The sequence below is a fragment of the Coenobita brevimanus genome, chromosome 103 (assembly GCF_032717465.1).
Source record: "Coenobita brevimanus isolate Jiangsu-jjx chromosome 103, ASM3271746v2, whole genome shotgun sequence".
In the NCBI taxonomy this organism is placed as follows: Eukaryota; Metazoa; Arthropoda; class Malacostraca; order Decapoda; family Coenobitidae; genus Coenobita; species Coenobita brevimanus.
The window spans coordinates 32,712,549-32,732,816 of NC_137056.1; positions in this window are offsets into that span (position 1 = coordinate 32,712,549).

Genomic DNA, 20,268 nt, shown 5'->3' on the forward strand with positions numbered 1-20,268 from the left:
AAGACAGAAACAAGCCCCTGGTCGCAAGCTCCAGAAGTGTAAGATGATGGTAATGTTCCTGTAAACCTGTCTGGGAGCCACAAGATAAGTCCAGTTGTTATACACACAGCTTCACACCCAAGGTGCTACAAAAACCTCACGAACATGGATGCAAGTGGGATGTACTGGTACAAGTCTGCAAATGGTTGGATGACCGGGAACATTATGGCAGACTGGTTAATGAGGCGCTGCGTCCCCAATGCCAGTGCCAAGTTTTGGGAACTGGGCATTCCATTTAAGATGCTCCTTGTGCTTGACAATGCACCAAGTAACCCTCCAAACCTAGAGGGTCTGCATAAGGATTGTCGTGTTGTGTTTCTGCCACCCCACACGATGTCACTAGTGCAGCCACTGGATCAAGAACTGATCGCCACTGTGAAGCATTTCTACCGTAAGCAAGTGTATGACTACCTATGCAGGAAGACTGACACACAAGAGGAGCTTCATGCCTTACAAGATCACGACGAAGACCTCAACGAGGCACCTGTTCCCGTTCCATCTCCGCTAGCAGCTGTATCCCGACCTGCCACAGGTGCCATGACTGTTGAGGTATTTTGATGTCATTTTGCAGTGAAGGACGCAGTTGAATTTGTACAAGCCTGGCACCAGATTACACCTGCAACGATGAACCATGCGTGGCGAATGCTCGTGCCTCACTTATGCACGACCCAGGAGATGGCCATTCAACCACTGGCCGAGGCAGTGGCAGCAACACTGACAGCAGCACAAGCTGTACCAGGTTTCGAGGACGTTACATTAGCGAACATACGAAAAGTGCACGCTGCTAATGAGGAACAGCCTCCCGAGGAAGTGTTGCAACGGATAGACGAGGCTGACGCAGAGCCCAACACCAGACAGAGTCAAGTTGAGCAGCCTAGTGTGATGAAGGGCAGGTCTGAGCTGTGTATGTCAAGAATAAGCAAGATCCTTGCTGCCGTGGATAAGCTCAAGGAAGAGGTGAAGGAACAGGAAGTGAGCAGCCTAAGAACCGAGGAAGTTCTGGTTGGTATCAACAAACTCTTCCGTTTCTACACAGACAGGCACAGGCAATAAATAAACAGAAGAAGACAGACGCTCCTAACAAGTTACACACAGCGGGCTCAAGTTAGTGAAGTTGAGAAACCAGGTACATCGTCTGCTCCTGTTCCTGTTGAGGATGAAGAGGATGCAATGTTAGAAGTGCCAGCATTGGACTTCGAGGGGTTTATGGCCGAAGAGCGTGACTTTGAGGCTACTGGGGAAGGTGCTCAAGAGGAGTCTGTGGAGGGAAGTGTTGGTGCGGCAGGAGGTGCAGGGGGAGTTGCGGCGCAGTAAGTGTTGCCGCAACTCAGAACCCCTGTTATTTAAGTCCATCAGACCTGTTGTCTACTGTTGTTAAGGTGACTACTCATATTTTTGTTATTGTAGCTATGTCTGTAGTTCAATGTCTGAAAAATATGACCTTTATTAGGTCTCTAAGGGCCAAAAAATGTCCAGGTATGAGGGGGTACCGTCCGTATGTAATTTTTCCCATAAGATTATGTATTCACAGTGCGCGAGGTCGTGGACCGCCCAATCTCTTGTGCACTGTGTGAGCCTACTGTATATATATATATATATATATATATATATATATATATATATATGAGAGAGAGAGAGAGATGCTAGATGGGGGAGGGAGGAGGGAGAGAAGGAAGGAGGGAAGTAGGGGTTCAGAGAGAGATAGAGAGAGAGAGAGGATAGATGGGGGAGGGAGGAGGGAGACAAGAAAGGAGGAATGCTGGGATATGAGGAGAGAGAGAGAGAGAGAGAGAGGTGAGGAGTGACAACTTGTCCCCTGGGAATAACCAGCCTTTCCCGTTCATATGGTTAGGACCGACAGCAGGTGAGGGAAGGATGAGGATGGGGGGTCTGGCTCACATGGACGAAGGTTTAGTGGAAAAATCGAAAAGGAAAAACAAACTATCAGCTCAGCCCCATAGTGTCCAGCTTTCAATGTCCATGACTGTACTTCCAAACATCATGGTTGCCTGCATGGTTTCGCTGCCTCAGTATGGTTCTTTCAGTCCTTTCATGTGGTCCTCAGCTGTAGAAAAAGCTTGACTGTATGGCAACCTCTTTTGTTTTTGACCAATGGTAACATTATTATTTCATAAGTATGCCACGAAACCTCACTAGTTTAGACCAGGTGTAGTCTGCGTTTGACATAGTTTCTCGAGCATCAATCAGATTATCAGCATCCCCATCACCCACGCCACCCTTGCGACTGTTTTTCAGGTAAATTAGTGTGCCTGCGGCCTTGAAAGGAACATGAGTACAAAACCCCGACAGACCCCATATACAGTATACAGAAACATGTCATGAATGACAGTGATGAGGAGGAGAATTTTACCCTCCATTTAGCCAGTGATTTAGAAGTTTCTGATAATGAGTGGACGTGTGAGGAAAGTGATAATGATCTATTGTATGAGCCATTTTTTTTCATTTCTTTCATTCTTTATCATGTGTGGCCTGGCCTTGCCTGGTTGTGTCTGCCTTGGAGCATGCCTGTACACAGGTCACCTTCTCATCCACAAAAAGCCTATAACAGTAGTTTCTCAATTATCCGACGTAATAGAGCCAAAGGCATGTCCAGGTAGTGGCAATGTCAGGTTAATGAACAGTATCCCCCATACTATACCCAGACCCTACCCACACCCAAACTCTAACCTATACCTAACCTATTTGCACAGTACCTCAGCTTACTTTGGCAGTGTTCCCTGGTCATTCAGGCATATTTAGACATCAAAATGTACATAGGAACATCCAAAGTAATGCTAAACACCCAGAAAACCATAAAAAGAAAAAAAAAATTGAAAACCAAAAAACACCCTACCTTTACACTACCTTATGTACAGTACCCCTCCTGATTTTAGCGGTGTTATCTGGTCAGTCTGCCATATTTCGACATCAAAACACACACACAGGAATATCCAAAGTAATGCTAAACACCAAGAAAAATGTGAAGAAAATAGAAAACTGAAAACCAAAAAACACCCTATCTATACATTACTGTATGTACAGTACTTCTCCTAATTTTGGTACTGTTTTCAGGCCATTCTGCCATATTCAGACATAAAAACACACACAGGAACATCCAAAGTAATGCTATACACTGAGAAAATCATGAAAAAAAAAAATGAAAACAAAAACACCCTTCCTATACACTACAGTATGTGTTGTACCCCTCTTAATTTTGGCACTGTTTTCTGGTCAATCTGCTATAATTAGAAATCAAAACACACATAGCATTATCCATATTAATGCTAAACACCAAGGAAACAATGCATAAACAACAAACATCCACAAAAAACCTCAGGATGGTTGGAAAATCAGTTATCTGACACCAGTGATAGCTGCTCCCAGGCTATAAATAAATTCCATGGCCAAATATGCCACCAGAAATTGGTTAGAATGGTATAAATATATACCATCATCTTTGCTAGTGTTTATACTATAAGATTAGTGAATAAAAACACAGAAAACTGATGAGTAAAAGTACAGAAATGCAGTGAGAATAAATAATGTTGGTGTAAAACTTCCCTTTGTATAACTCCCCACCATCGTAGTTCAGAATTTTGTTAGATCTTCCAAGAGTTAAGCACATATCTGGATGCAGAATTTCATGAGCTTTCTTGTGGTCACTTTGGAATTTCAATACAACCAATAGTATTCGAATGAATCACAAAAAAATTTAAAAACTCACAAGTCAGTGCTGTCAGTGTGAAGGAGGGGAGAGAGTGAGGGGGGAGCCAGGAGGGTATGGATGAGGGACGGGAGGGAGGCTGAAGCAAAGCTACGGGCAGGATTTTCACACTTCCGTCATGAGGCTGATGAGCACTTTTACCTTACATTTACTTGTAGCTTGTGGTTAATGTTACATATGTGGTGGCCGTGCAGAAACACAACTCCCAGTGACTGGACGACTTTGGGCGTTTGGCAGAGAGGCAGATGGCCGCTGTCACCAAACATATACTCATGGCTTGCGGTCTGTGTTACATGCTTGGTGGCAGTTAGAGAAGACTTATCCTGGTGGGCATGTGACTTTGGACATTCGGTGGGGATGTGTACAGACGTTTTGATACCGTTTGTGGGTTAGTCATATTACTCGTGTGCTGGAGGTTCGTTGCGAACAATTTGACCAGCGCGCAACTTTAGCCATTCTTTACAGGAGTGGACAGACATTTTAGCTCTGGTTGTGGGTTACAACCTATTTCCCATTCACGGCTTGAGCCCCATGGCCACAATACCAAATGTTTGAACATGTCTGTTGGCCGGCTGAAGTTCTTGGGGACTTTTATGTACGGATAATAGCAAATAAATTGAGATAATGATTTAATAGAGCCAAGGTCCAGTATCGAGGTAATGAACAGGTCCGGATAAATGAGGGATTACTATATTTACTGTATGAAAGCAACATAAATTGGAAGGTAAATAAATACACCTACAGTATAAACTGTGCATGCTATTGTTAACAAGCATAAGTACAGTATTTATTAATTATTTGGTGTATGTACAGCGAACCCTTATGTTTCACATGATTTTGGTTTGTGAATTTAATCCCAGAAAAGCCCAAGCTTTCCAAGAACTTATTTTTCACGATAAAGACTTCTCCTCTCACGTCAGTATATGAGGCACCGGTGGGCAAGGTGATTGTCAGCTGTTGTCAGGTAGCGCTTATGACTGGAACGTCACTCAGCCATATTGCAGCACATCTGCCTATCAGAATTCTTTCATTCCCCAAACTGCATCTCTCTGAAACTCGCTTCCCCAGAGTTGTTTCCCTCCAAGCTTCGACCCACAGCTGTTCAAGTCCAACTGTTACAGATATTTTATGAATGGAGGACACCAATAATCTGGTGTATGGATTTTTTTTTTTTTTTATTCATTTGTTTTTTCTACCTCTGTTCTGTTATTTAAAATAAGAAAAACATTTTCATAGTTCCTGCAAGGTGTGAGACTGTGTGTGCCTATGTGGTACTCTGGTACTGATCGCAACCGGTCACTTTTTTTTTGCCATTTCCTTCTTTAAGCTGTTGTTCTTGTGTGGTCTACCTGTACTGTATTATGGGTTCCTTTTCATTCATTGGAGGACCAGGTAATAGTGGTGATGGTGAAATACCGGTAAGTTTAAAGGATAGAGACAAGAAGAGAAAAAACGTTGTGAGTATCGAGTTGGTGTGAAGAAGAAAAAGTTTTCGGTAGAGGATAAGACGTTGATTTTTCAGGCTGGTGATCCATTTATTTAATGCTTCTTAACATTTTTATCATATTCATATGGTTATCAGTTATTTTGGTATCCTATTTTATGAGAATTATATCTCAAAAGTGAGAAAAAGTGTGACTTTGGGAGGGGCTGTAGAACCAATTAGATTTTCTACCATTGAAATAATACTTTTCGGTTCGCGAAATTCAGGTTTCACGCCAACGTCGTAGTACCTATTGGACGCGAGATTTAGGAGCGCACTGTATGTATATTTTAACAAAGCTCATTAATAAACAAAAAAATTATATTATTTTTATATTTCTCCCAACTTTCCTGTCACTTCTTGTTGCTTTTCTTTCCTTTACAGGTGGTGGCGACCATCATCCACTCGATGTAGTGCTGCCTACTTCTTCCTTAGCCTTTATCATTCTTTTTCTGTGTCTTCCCTCCTCTCTTCCTATTTCTCTCATCTTTCCTGTCACTTCTTATTGCTTTTCTTTCCTTTACAGTTGCTTTGCATTGAGTGACAATCCAAATGGTTTCCTGTAAGCCAAGAAACCATTTACAACGCTGGGTGGTAACCATATAACCAAACCATATGTGCTCCCTACGTGTCAACAAGTGGGTTGGTGGAGGGTTAGTGCCCCTCCCCGTAAAACAAAATACCTCAAAGTCAAATGGCCACCCCTTACGGGATTATGGCGTCTGGCAGTAGGTAGATAGATAGATTTTTTGTGTCGGCACAATCTTTTGAGGTTTATCTGATCACTGATGTAGATAAAAATTAACACAGTAATTACAGCTGTTTGGATGCCATGATAATTGCCTTGACCACAAACACCAAAAAGTTGCCAGTTCTCGCTTGATAACTTAATTGAATTAAAAATCAGTCAACGAAACTACTCTCCTTTATGTGCTTCAAGTATCACTGTAGTCACAAGTAAAATATTATTAACATATTTACTCACTGCTGTGAAGAAAGGGCTCTTCACAATGAGAAGTAAAAGGAAACCACCATAGTAAGTTAGCATACCCTCTCATTTCCGGGACCAACCTTGTTCTTAGCTAAATCCATCAATGTTCGTGTTTTCTCATTATTTGGATGAAATGAAAAATTCATATCCATATAGCTTCAGTATATACGAAACTAATATAAAGTAATTTGATTGCAAGATGTTAGTAGACCTCAGGTGGAGACTGTATGTAATGATGCATTCATCCTGCAATTTGAAGGACTTTCAGAGTGTCATCTGCTACCCAGCTGGCAAGGTTGCTCTGGAAACATAAGCATGCTGTCTTATTTCTGGGACGAATATTTTTCCTTGTTCAAATATCATACCAATTAATCACCCTGGTTCATAATCTTTCCTTACTATTTCAGTGTGTGAAAAATTTACGTCCATGTTTCTATATAAGAAAGTACTATAAATCTTTTTGAACCCAAAATGTTAATGCAGATCAATTTAAGATCATCTGCACCGACCTCACATACAGTAGAAGTCCGATTTTTCGGCATCTATGGGACCAGGCAAGTGCCGAAAAATCAAAATTGCTGAATTATCAAAAACCCTACCCACTCAGTACCTTATATGTTTCGGTGAACACTATCATCACTACTCATATCATTACAAATGTGTTTGGAGAGAGTACTGTATACTGTTTGATACTGTACAATACTGTAATGAATACAGTACTATACATGAATATGAAAAATAAAGAAATTAGTGAACATACTGTATATAAATGTAATGGTACAGTAGGCCTACAAGTTCACATGCACTTACCTAAACTTATAGTAGGTTCCTTATTTACATAGGTACAATAGAAGGGGTTGATTGGAGTCTCTTTCCCATGCTAGACTCACTACATGATTGTCCTCTCTTTATGCTATGGGAGAAAGAGCTAGCCTCTGAGCTTCATGGCAGTGGTAGACTCGTTCCATCACTTCCACTATCTCACTCATTAAGGTGGGTAAAGGCGGGTAGCTAGCTGGCGAGCCTCATGGAGAATTTCAAGACTGACCAAAAAAATCGGAAAATCTGCCAAACGATCAGAGATTTTCGTAAATGGGACTATTTCTCAAAACTGCCGAAATGTCAGATTTGCCGGGGAATTGGATGCCGAAGAATTGGACTTTTACTGTACTATGTTTTAGGCTTATTCGGTACCTGCGATTTTGACCGGCGGTTTCATCTTCCGATGTTTTTTGTTTTGATCCATCCATCCATCATCCAATCCTACATTGCCCCATGAGGGTTGTAGGAGCCCGAGGCTAGGCAGTTGGTCCTGACATTTAAGATGAGAGTGACCAGCCTCACTAATCCCTGAGTGGCATTACATGAGCAATCAACCCCAACCATCCCTTGGATATAAACCTTCACCAACTCAATCCTATATTTGGTTTTGATAATTACACTTTTTTCATAAATATCATTCGGTACATACTCTTTAGCATTTGCCAGATGAAGCATTAATCTGTTTTAAAACTACATGATAAGGGTTTTAAAATAAACATGCTGTGAGACTTTTAATATTATGAAATGAGTGCTACCACACCACTTGTAATTTTTTGTATTTTAATAACTGTTGTGCAATATTTTTCTTAGTAAATCATGTCAAGAAAGCTGGTACTGATGATTACATTGTTGCAGAATTTATGTACTGTTCACTGTTCATGGATGGGGTAATAAAAGAGGTACAAAGTAGGGTAGTGGATGTTGGAGTGGCCCTGGTGAGAGAGGATAGTGTTTGGAAACTCCCTGTACTGTTGTTTGCAGATGATACTGTGTTGTTGAGTGAAGACGAAAGGGAGCTGCAAGGCTTGGTGGATGAGTTTGAGAGAGTGTGTAAGAAACAGAATCTAAAGGTGAATGTAGGGAAGAGTAAAGTGATGGTCTTTGAGAGAGGTGAAGTCAGTGAATGTACAGCGAGGTTGGATGGTGAGGAATTGGAAAATGTGAGTACGTTTAAGTACTTGGATAGTGTGATGAGTGAGGATGGAGGTTTGGAGGGTGAAGTGCTTGAAAGGGTACAGCAGGGAAGAAAGGTTGCTGGTTCTTTGAAAGCAGTGATAAGAAACAGGGAAGTGAGCATGGAAGTGAAAAAGTTACTACATGACAGTATTGTGATACCAACTCTAACATATGGAAGTGAAGCTTAGATGTTGGAAGGACACAAGTCAAGAGTGAGAGCAGTGGAAACGAGTTATTTAAGAGGAGTCTGTGGAGTCACATGGAGAGACAGGCTGACGAATGATGATATAAAGGAGTATTGTGGTGTGGATGTGGATGTGATAGAAGTGTTATGAGGAACACACTGAGGTGGTTTGGCCATGTGGAGAGGACGGAGGGTGAAAGATTGACGAAGAGAGTGTATGTGAGTGAGGTGGAGGGGGGAAGAGGGAGGGGGAGGCCGAGGATGAGATGGAGGGATGGGGTGGAGAGGTATATGAGAGAGGGGGGTGTGAGTTGGGAGCAGGGCAGTGAAATGGCGGGGGACAGGACGACGTGGAGACGATTTGTTTGTGGCCACCCCAAACGGGATTGAGGGATCTGGCAATAGATAGATAGACACTAATAATTATCATGGAAGGGATTTTATAAAGTATGTGATTGTGTGAGGCAGGAAGAGGTGACTGACTTCAATTGAGTTATCAGGTGAGCATTGGCAACTTTTGGGAGTTTGTGGCCTAGGGAATTGAGCCCTCAACCCCCCCTGCTGCACCAGAAACGTTGCATGATAACTTGGTGTGTGAGGGGTGGCACCCGCCGACTCAGGACATACAGCTTGGTAAAGAAGGGGTTAAGGAGAAAAGAAGCCTTTTCCGGGGATGGAAAAGGATTGTAAAGAGAGGAATATTTAACAGCTAAGCATTGGGCCAGAAAGGAGGTATACAGGGCAAAATATGAGTCTCAGACAATTACTGGTTTACCTAAACACTGCTGAAAGGAAGAATCTGGTATTTGTGGTGGCAAATCAGATGAAGAGGGGGAGACATGGATATCATAAGTGAGCAGTGTGTGAAGAATGATGAAGGAAAGGTAGTGGTGGACAGTGAGGATATTAAAGATGCTTAGAGAAAGAGCTTTATAACCAGCTACTGAATGATGAGTTTGGAACAGGGAAGGTTTGGAGTTAGTGGATCCAGTGTTTAACCCTTGGCCTTTGATTGATGCTGCTAGTGTGAGCAGGGCAAGGGGCAGGATGCAGCTGGTGAAGGTGATGGGTGTGTCTGTGTTAATTGCTTAAATGATGAGAGCCTCAGGGAGTATAGAGGCAAGTTTAGTTACTTGTTTTTAAAATTTGGTTATGTATTTGTTGTGTGGCAGATGCAGCACCTATCATTCACGCATTCATTGTAGGACTGCTCCAGGATGACTCTACATTGAGTGACAAGCCAAATAATCTCCAGTAAGCCAGGAAATCATTTAAAATGCTGGGTGGTAACCATATAACCAACCCATACTTGTTCCGTCTGTGTCAACAGGTGGGTTGGCGGTAGGTTAGTAACACTCCCTGTAAAACAACTAACAAAAAAGACAAAATGCATTAGACCTGGATGGATGTGCAGGAGATGATCAGGGACTGGACAAGGGACACAACGAGGATGGCAGCATGGAATGTGTGGGGTGCAAATGATGAGGCAAAAGAGAGAGAGATTGTTCAGGTGCTTGAGGAAGCAAAAGTGGATATATGTGGATTGACCAAGACCAACGGGCCTACAGCTGATGGCCAAGGAATAGACAAGGGACATGATGAGGATGGCAGTTGGGAATGCGAGGGGTGCAAATGATGAGGTGATAAAGAGGAAGATTGTTCAGGTACTTGAAGATGCAAAAGTGGACATATATGGATTGACTGAGACCAAATGGAGAAGTGAGAGTGGGAGTATGGATTGGGTATATGTGTGGGAGTAGAGTGGAATCTCCTAAATCATGTGATCCTAAATAGTGGATTCACCATATGCAGTAATGTCATGCAACAGTTTGTAACATCAGTAACTTCTGGAAATTACACAGATTTCACAGACGCAACCTCAAAAGTGATGCATTTCCGATGCCCTGCGTAATGCGCACCACCTTTACCTCAAGTCCGTGTATGTAGTCAAGAGCAAACCAATCATAGTCAAGCATGGCAATTACTAAACCGATCATTTTCAAACATTGCACTTGCTGTAAGCCAATTAGAGTGCTTCCCTCCCACACCAAGCATGAAGAACATGCGTGCTTGACACCCTGGTGCCAGGCTCAGTGCATTTTCTCCACTCCGTTGATAGCGTGTGGTTCTCATTTGGTTTTATGGTTTATGAGAGGATCCCCCTTCCTCCCCCCGTGCTTCCTCTGCCTGCCCAGTGTTACCATGGCCAATCATAACCCTCCTAAGCCTACAACTTCTTCGAGGAAGGGGAAGACGACGATGACGTTAACCTACACCCAAAAGTTAGATGTGATAAGGAGGATTGACATCAGTGAGAAGAAGGCCAAAGTTGTCCACCATTATGGACTCAATGGGGTTATTCCTCACCAAATGGGCACGACAATTCCACCAATGTTATAATAAACTCACAATCTCAAGTTATGTAATTTTGCTACATATGCAGCACAGAACTGTGACTGCAAGAAGTGAGTGGAAAAAAACAAAATACAGTAAACTCTCTCTAATTCTGATTAATTGGGAGGAAACCCATGTCGAAATATCCGAAAATCTGAAATATCAGAGCTATGCCGGCCCCTGTCGCCAAAGCACACCCACGCTCACTAAAACATGGCTTTTTCACAAAAACATTGAACAGTACCGTATATTATTACTTTATACTAAAATAGTGCTAAATAAAATAGTGTCAATCCTTGAAACTGAAGTCTTGAAACACAGTAGTACAGTAGAGTTGCAATTTAAGACAAAATGAAACAACTATCTGTGTAGGAAGTGGGTGCGTTTAGGTATTGGATTTCCAGATGACTGCGTTTGTTTACAACTCTTGTTTTATGCTTTTGTCGGTCGTTGATTGGCTTCCACGACCCAACCCAACCCACGTGACCCATGTCCCAACCATCTGCCACTGCCTGCCTCAGTGTTGTGTGGATGGTCACTGTGATGAGAAGCATTTACAGTATTTGCTTATTTCGTTGCTCCTCATTTCCTCTCAGAACTCTGAGCACGTGGTTCCAAACTAACTTTAGTTAGGCCAAAACACTCTGAAAGTGCTATGAACACAAGATATGCATTTATTCCAAAGGAAAATGTAAAATTGTTGGATGAAATGACATGTGGTGTAGGAGTTTAAATGCAAAACGATCAGACAGATACAGTGAGTCGGATGTGTTTATGATGTGGATAGTTTCTTTGTTGGAAAAATAAAAGTTAATGATGAAGGAGCAGTAAATTCATGTTTTCACCTTTAATGCAGCGAGTGTGAAGAAGAATAGGAGTGAAAAAAAAGGCTTTGTGCCTGACCTTTGTTATGAACTGAGGGTTTTTGGTTGAGAAAATTCAGCTCTTATGGTATGTGAGACACTACATGTTGATGTAAATAGCTAGGTAAGATAATTATGTGAGTTCAGTTCTTGTGAATTATACTGTCATGCATATTATACTGCTTGGCTGACTTGTGTATTATTCACAGTTACTGCATTCATGTGTATCTGAGAAGTGAGAAGTACGCAGTCACTCCAGGCTGATGACTTCAGTATAGTTTTTTTTTTTTTTTTTTTTAAGACTAATGATTTTTCAAAAACAGTTTCACATTGCTTTTTTTTTTTTTTTTTTTTTTTTTTTTTTTTTTTTAAGTGCGTCGAAAGTGACTCTTGGTAAAATATGTGTGATGCTGGGCGGCCATTATTGACGTGTTGGTTAGGTCACAAGTTTTTGCTTGATTGGTAATGAGGACTTTCGAGAGACTTAGTGGCAATCCTTGGTGGTTAAAATTTGTATGGGGAGTATTAGGGGGCAAAACTAGTTGATTAGGTAGAATGCACTGATGTGTCCAGTCAGCAAGATCGTATATAAACACACTGTCTTGGGTGTCTTACGGCAGACATATTTGTAATAACCCATCTTTAAATATATTTTTAACAAAAAATATGGGGCATCTAGAACCTAACCCCCAATTTAACATGTAAATATATGACACATTTTAGTGTGAAATTGATTTTGCACAAGGTTCTGCACAATCTATCTCATGTTGTATTAAGACTGTACTGTACTCGTGTCACTTAACCCTTAGCCGCTGGGGAGTCCCGGCCGCAGCACACTTCTCCCTAAGGGCGATTTCCGAGATTTTGGAAAAAATACCCTTATTTCAGACCCTTATATCTGCCAAACTATAATAGCTAGATAATTCAATGAAAGTTCATAAGACTCATCAACTCTTCCTCTTTCCAATGAAGGTATCCCGAGGTCTCTAGGTGGTCCCGTCGATGAGTAAGGATGAGTTGAAGATGAGTGGTTTTTCACATTTTGGCGCACGGCTCCGAGCGCAGGCCACTGGCCATGGCATTGGCCCAGCCGGCTAGCGTTGGCAGCACTGATTGGAGTGGTAGTAACACTGCCCGTGCATCCTTGGAATGCGGAATATTCCACTCGTTTTTTCTGCTCCTTCTTACTTACCACCGTGAAAATGAGTCATCACCTGGTTCATGTGGCTCACCCAAGGATTTACTGCCCACACCACCATGCCGTTAAGCCCTGTAGGTGTGTGGGAAAAGAAATATCTCGTCATTGTTCTGTACTCACTTCTTCCGCAAATAATCATATTTCTCCTTTACTAAGACAGAACTGCGTTTTACATCACGATTACGGGTAATTGGACTTTGACAAGTAAATGCTGTTGCTCTTTCACTCATTCTTGTAGAGTGTGAGGTAATTATTTGTACTGTAAATCAGACTGCTTTGTACTAATCAGGGTTATAATGAAAATCATATAAATGTTTGACACAACTAACATTATTTGTACTTCACATCACAGATACACTGATGCTCATATTTGGCACAATTCCCCTGAGTATTGAGTGAAATAATTTAGGTATACCGAAGCAGGTATTGTTCATTGTTGCTCGCTCACAAGTGGTATTCTTTCAGGTAACAGGTAGGCAAACTCAAGGTATATCCAATAATTTTCTAACCAATATCCAATAAACAGTATCAACTCCTGTATTGCACTTACTATAAATCACTTATATGCACTTGTAGAACTTATAAAAGACTTATATCTTAGCACTTTCTATAATTCACTTACAATATCACACATTTCACTCATTTATGAAAATACACAAACTTCTGCACTGCTGTACACTATCTACACTTCCCCACACACCTGCTCAGTACTCATACCACTCCCGAAGGGCCTGGTTGTGGAGATTCTGCCCTTGAAGTGGTAGGCTGAGGTGTGGGGGTGCGCAAGCAGGCGGCGAGAGTGTGGGGGAAACGGTTCTGTGGCGTTTTTTTCCTCAGATGACCGCCAGGTCCGGGGTCACTTTCCCGATGTCCTGGGTCATCTTGCACCTCCTCATCGCCGAAATCATCACTCTCGTAGACTGTCCCTTCCTCCAGGAGAAGTTGGGGAGCCCTCTCTGGCATCGGAGAGCGAGTATGGGTTGGATGGTGATAGAGCTCACTCTCCATGTGGTAGCTTTTTTTTCTCCTCAGAGGATGTACTCATGCTGAATATACGAGAGGAGACAGTATCGTCAAGGGCACATCCTATGGCACTATCACTAAGCCCTTTACCTGGCAAGAAGGGCTGAACTTTCGTGTGGATTGATGAGGCAGTCAGCCCTTCATGTGGTGGGACAGAATCGGACGATGTCAAGGAAGATGACATGGCTCCTCTTGCTACCACTGCCGAGTACAAACTGAACCGCGCAACCACAGGGTACCTGGGGGTCCTACCTACCTCGTAGGTATCACAAAAAATGGGCCCGCACTTAAACAGTGACGGGAAGGTTAGTGCGGTATATCAAGTCAACCGGTGTACCTCCACGCCCTGAATCCTGTCATGCATACACGTCAGCTGGCGGATAGGGGTTAAATTGAATTTTTAACCGTATCAAAATTATTTATCTGGCATCTGAAAAGATCCGATTTATCCGATATCTGAGTTATGGGGATCTGATATAGGGCTTATTGTATACCTGTTTTGGGCCCTTCAACTGGCCATGTTGTTTACCATCCACAGCTCTGACTGGATGTGTCAGTGTATCCCGTGTCAAAGCTGTGGGAAACTTAATGAATAAGTGTAACCAGACCTAATCCATCCTAACCTCACTTGCATTTGACAGCCAGCTTTCGAATTTAAAAATGCACGTTAGGAATGTGGTAATCCAGGAATAATAATAAGTAACCTATGAAAGATGCAATTCAATGGGAAACATGGAAAGGGTGCTTCCATTCGTTAAAGAATAAATCTCAGTGAATCGATGACTCTTATGATAACATGGAGGCAGCTGAGGAGGACAATGACACTGCTTCCGTTGTCTCCACACTAAACTTTGAGGGGATCCTGAGGGAGGTTGATGAGGAGGAAGTAGCATAGAGGCTGCAGCACATTCGCCTTGTGCTGAGAAGCTTTAGTCTGCCTCAAGCCTCAGAACCCCTCCTCCCTCCCTCGTCCATTCAAACAGTGCTGTCAGTCTGATTCAGGTAAGAATGTTAAAATATTGTTCATTCCCATTAAATAGGTTTTACCAATTTCTTTTCCAGGTTGTTAATTTTCAGTGGTGACCAGTTTGATCTAGGTTAGGGGGTCAGGGAAACAACTTCTCTGAGATGACGGACCCATAAGTAATTTTCCCCATAAGATTAGTTATTCCTAACTCGCGGAATTCTCAAATTGCAGCTCAATACCATAAAACCACGATGTTGGAGATTCCACAAGTTGAGAATGAGAGGGGAAAAGATGGTCTGTATTTAGTGTATTATGTTCAGGAGATGGAAGGAGAACATACGGGAGTATGGATCAGTTGGTTCACGGATTGCTGTATGTGGGTAAGATTGAAAGTAGGAATACATGCTTGGGCATGTTTATGCACCGACAGAAAACTGTGCAAGCAGAGTGAAAGATGAGTTCAGGGTAAGTGTGGAAGCATGCATGGAAAAATCTGATTGGAGTGAGAGTGTTTTTGATTGGAGATGTGTATGGAAAACTAGGGATTTGTTCGGGGAGGGGATTGGTGGTAGCCAGTATCCTCTTTAGGTATTTTATGATTCACATGTATACATGACGAGCAACGAGGAGGGTGGATGGTGAGCTGGACGAATGGAAGGCAGTGATTATACAATATGTGTATGGATGACAGAATGGGAAAATATGTGCTGGATGTGAAAGCAGACAGAGATTGGGGATGTGGGCTCTGACCATCACTTAGTAGTGGTGAGGGTCAAGGTACACTTGCACTGGATGAATAGAAGAAGAAAAGGGCAGGAGGAAACAGTACATACAAATAGGGTAGAAAGGTTGCAGGAGGATGAAAAAAAGGAAGATTATAAGAGAGGAATGGAGGAGTGATTGGGGAGATACGATTTGGAGCAGATGGGAAAGGTGGAAGGTGTGTGCAGTGTATTCAAAGCAGCAGTCTGTGAAGTGGTTTGTGGGGTGAAGAGAAGATGAAAGGTAGTGCAAGGAATAGTAAAGTGGAATGAAGAAGTGAGACAATCTGTGGTGCAAAAGAAGGAAGCATATAGTGAGTGTATGGGAAGCAGAGTCATGGAGAGAGTTGAGAGATGGAAAAAGAGAGTTAAATGTAGAGAAGAGGAGAGAGGTGAAAAGTTTAGTGGGAGAGATAGTAAGAAGAGGGTGGAGGAGGAGATAGGAAGGAATTTGAGTGTAAATTGGAGGGAATGTAAGAAAATGTTCTGGAAGGAGATTAAGAGAGTCAGACTGGGTGATAGAAAAGGTAGTAGGGGAGTGAAAGATAAAAATGACAGATTGCTGGTGGAGATGGAAGAAGAAATAAGCAGGTGGAGAGAACACTAGGAATCGTTAAACATTGAGAATGAAAGTACAGTAATATCTCCAATATCCGATGTAATACAGCCAAAGGCATGTCCGGGAATTGGTTTTGTCCGGATATTGGGCCCCTGCCTCCTGGACTGGTACTTATGGACCCTAACCCAGCCTAACTTTGAAAGCCATCTAAATAACTCCCTACTGGACATTTATAGCACCTATTTAAGACCCTGTTCACACTGATAATGGACATAAAGCATGAAATAAATGAAAAGGAACCAGAGAATGAGGAATAAGAAGTGAGTATGGAAAATATTTAGCGGTGTACAGGGTACTTGCAGCACATCTGTGGCCGCCTCCTCTAAGGCTGTGGCAGTGATGAAAATGCTCTTGAAGCACATATAGTAATCCAGTGTTGTGTTGCACTTAATTTTTTGCACTGTGAGTTATAATAGTTTAACACTGCACATTCTGTTCTTAATTGTGCTGTGCCAGTTTCAACAGCCAGTTTGCACTCCACACTTAATCCTTTGCACTCTAAATTCTAATTTCTTAACACTGCACAAGTGCAAATTCCCATGTGGTCTAGTGGCGAGATATTGCAGTTTATTCACTGTTTATTCACAAAAACAAGCACGTGCGGCATCCATTGCAATGAGCGTCTACTCACAATGGTAGTTAGGCGGTAACTGGGGAGCAGGGAGGAACAGCAGGAGGCTGGTGGCTGTGCTTAAACACAGCTGTTTGGCGCCGTGTGCCAATTTCAAACTATGAGTGGGAAAAATTCAGATTTTTTTAATCTTTTTTGTTTTTTGGGCATTTTGGGGTTCTGAAGGCCCAGGCCCAAAATGTCCGGAAATTGGGGTGTCCGGGAATAGGGCGTCCGGTTATCACAGGGATTACTGTAATGCTAGTATAAATGGCTGGAAGGAGGAGGGAGATGGGAAGGGAGGAAGAGATAAGTAGGATGGAAGTAATTCAAGCAATGAAAAGTCAAAAAATGCAGAGGCACAGGGGAGAGATAGTAGTACAGTACTGTTGAATGGATATGGAAGATGTGCAGATTGACCTGGGAGGAAGGTAGAGTCCAGGAGGATTGGAAGTCAGGTATAATTAATCCCCTCGTCAAAGGAAAAAATTGCTTCTTTGAATACATTGCATGCACCTTCCACCTCCCCCATCTGCTCCAAATCCCATCTCATAAGGGGTAACCACAAACAAATTGCCTCCATGTCACGGGGGACAGGGCATCATGGAGGTGATTTGTTTGTGGCCACCCCTTATGGGATTGAGGCATCTGGCAATAGATAGATAGATAGACAGAGGAAAAGGGGGAAAAGAAGTGTGGTAATCATAGGGGCAATTGTCTTCTTAGTGTAATGGGAAAAGTATATGGTAGGATACTTATTGACAGGAAAATAACAGAGGAATTAGGAGAAGAACAGGAAGGTTTCTGGAAGGGAAGAGGTTGTGTAGATCAGGTATTCTTCCTTAGATATTTAGTGGAAAAGTTTCTAGAGAAAGGAAAGAAGTTGTATGCTGCCTTCATGGATTTGGGGAAAGCATATGACAGAAGTGGATAGACAAGGAATGTGGAAAATATTAAAAATATATGGAGTAAATGGGAAGCTGTTAAATACCAAGGATAATGTGTATGAGGGTAGGCTACTAGGGCTGCAGCGTTTGTGGATGGTGAACCGAATACATTTTTCTGTGTGAATGTTGGATTGAAACAGGATGTGTCATGTCTCTATGGCTGGCACATTTACGTATGGATGAAGTTAGAGATACACGGTAGGGCAGGGGATGTTGGAGTGGCCCTAGTGAGAGAGGGCAGCGTTTGGAAACTTCCCATATTGTTGTTTGCAGATGATACTGTATTAAGTGAAGACAGAGGGGAACTGCAAGGCTTGTTGAATGAGTTTGGGAGAATATGTAAGAAATGGAATCTAAAGGCAAATGTAGGGAAGAGTAAAGTTGTGGTCTTCAAGAGAACTGAAGTCACTGAGGGCACAGTGAAGCTGGATAGTGAGGAAATGGAAAGTATGAGTGCATTTAAGTACTTGGGTAGTTTGATGAGTAAAGATGGAGGTTTGCAGGATGAAGTGCTTGAATGGGTACAACAGAACCAGACAAGAAAGGTTGCTGTTACATTGAAAACAATGATAAGAAATAGGGAAGTGAGCGTGGAAGTAAAAAAGTAGCTGCATGACAGTACAATATTGTGATCCCCACTCATAACGTATAAAAGCAAAACTTGGATTGAAAGCAGTGAAAATGAACTACAGTATATGAGAGGAGCATGTGGAGTTAAATGGAGAGGCAAACTGGCAAATGAGGAAGTGAAAGAGTTGTGGTGGTGTGGATGTGGATGTGATAGAAAGCATTGGGAGAAATACATTGAGATGGTTGGCCATGTGGAGACGATGGAGAGCGAGAGACTAATGAGGAGAGTATATGGGAGTGAAGTGGAGGAGGGGGGAGGGGGAGGCTGAGAATGAGAAGGAGGGATGGAGTGGAGAGGTATATGAGAGAGGGGGATGTGAGCTGGGAACAGGGCAACAAAATGGTGTTGGACAGGACGACATGGAGGCAATTTGTTTGTAGCCACCCCTTACAGGATTGAGGCATCTGGCAATTGATATACTGTAGATAGATAGAATGATACATGATTTTACATCTTGTTCACCAAAACTTACAATACATCATTTATGTGATAAATCAGTAATATACCGCACACATTACCCCCAGATTTTTAGATTTACCCCTGTTCCCCAACCGCTGCTTGAGAAGAAATACATTGAGGTGGTTTGACCACGTGGTGAAAATGGCGAGTGGGAGACTATCTAGGAGCGTGTATGTGAGTTAGGTGGATGGGGGGGGGGAGACCAAGGATGAGATGGAGGGACGGAGTGGAGAAGTATATGAGAGAGAGGAATGTAAGTTGGGGGGGAAGAGAGCGAAATGGCAGGGCAACATGGAGATTTGTTTGAGGCCACCTGTCATGGAATTAACCCATCATGTCCGGGGGGTTGTTTTCACCACTGAAACCACCAGCAGGTGTTTTTTTTTTTTAAATCACCATTATTTATACCATAATTCCTCAGCTGAACCCATAATATAAAATTATAGTATAATATGCTATTGTAACATGATGCAATAATCATAATAATAATACAATAACAAAAATACTACAAAACACTAAATCATGTATACGTCACCCGGATGTCCCCAGGTCGTATGTATACATGCCGCCTGGACAGGAGGGGTTAAGGTGTCTGGCTATAGATACAGTAGATAGATACCGTATTTGCCGGTGAATAAGGCTGACCTGTGCTTAAGACTACTCCCAATATTTCCATACAAAATGTGGGTTTAGAGGTATACTCATTGCATAAGGCAAGCCTCAGCTCCTTAGACACTGGGAGCTTGCTGCCCAAGTAACCTCAGTCCTTTTATCACTCTTCTCACAGACCAGTGAAGTGATACTAATAATGCAATCCTAAGCAGCACAGCCTTTGGTTAGGTTTTACTTTAAACTAGCTTCTTCTATGGGTTTTACAGGCTGTCTAAGCTGCATGTGTCACCGCCAGTATCAAAATGGGTTATACATTTAATATTCAGGTATAAATTCATACTGTATTAGAAACTTAAAATCATGTTACTGTGAATTGTATACAATAGGTTAAAGGAAAGTTACATTTTATTAAAGTCATCACATTAGCAGTCGGATATTAAAAACTTCAAAATCAGTATCATCCACATCTGACATCATCAGTTCATCAACTTCATCCTGGGTTAAAGTTTGCAGTTCTTCGTCATAAGGATCGAACTCTGAATTCAAAGGTGTAGCCTCGGCATCAGCTTCCTCTTCGTCTTCCGCCCACTAAATGTCATCTTCTTTGTCATCTACTGAATTGGATATTCCGCATTTCTTGAAAGAGTTGATGATTGTTTCCACAGAAATGTCATTCCATGCCTCGATAATAAAATCACACAGCACATCCAGACCTGGAGCACACATATTCCCACCACTTGTATATGACTCTTTACTGCTGATCAT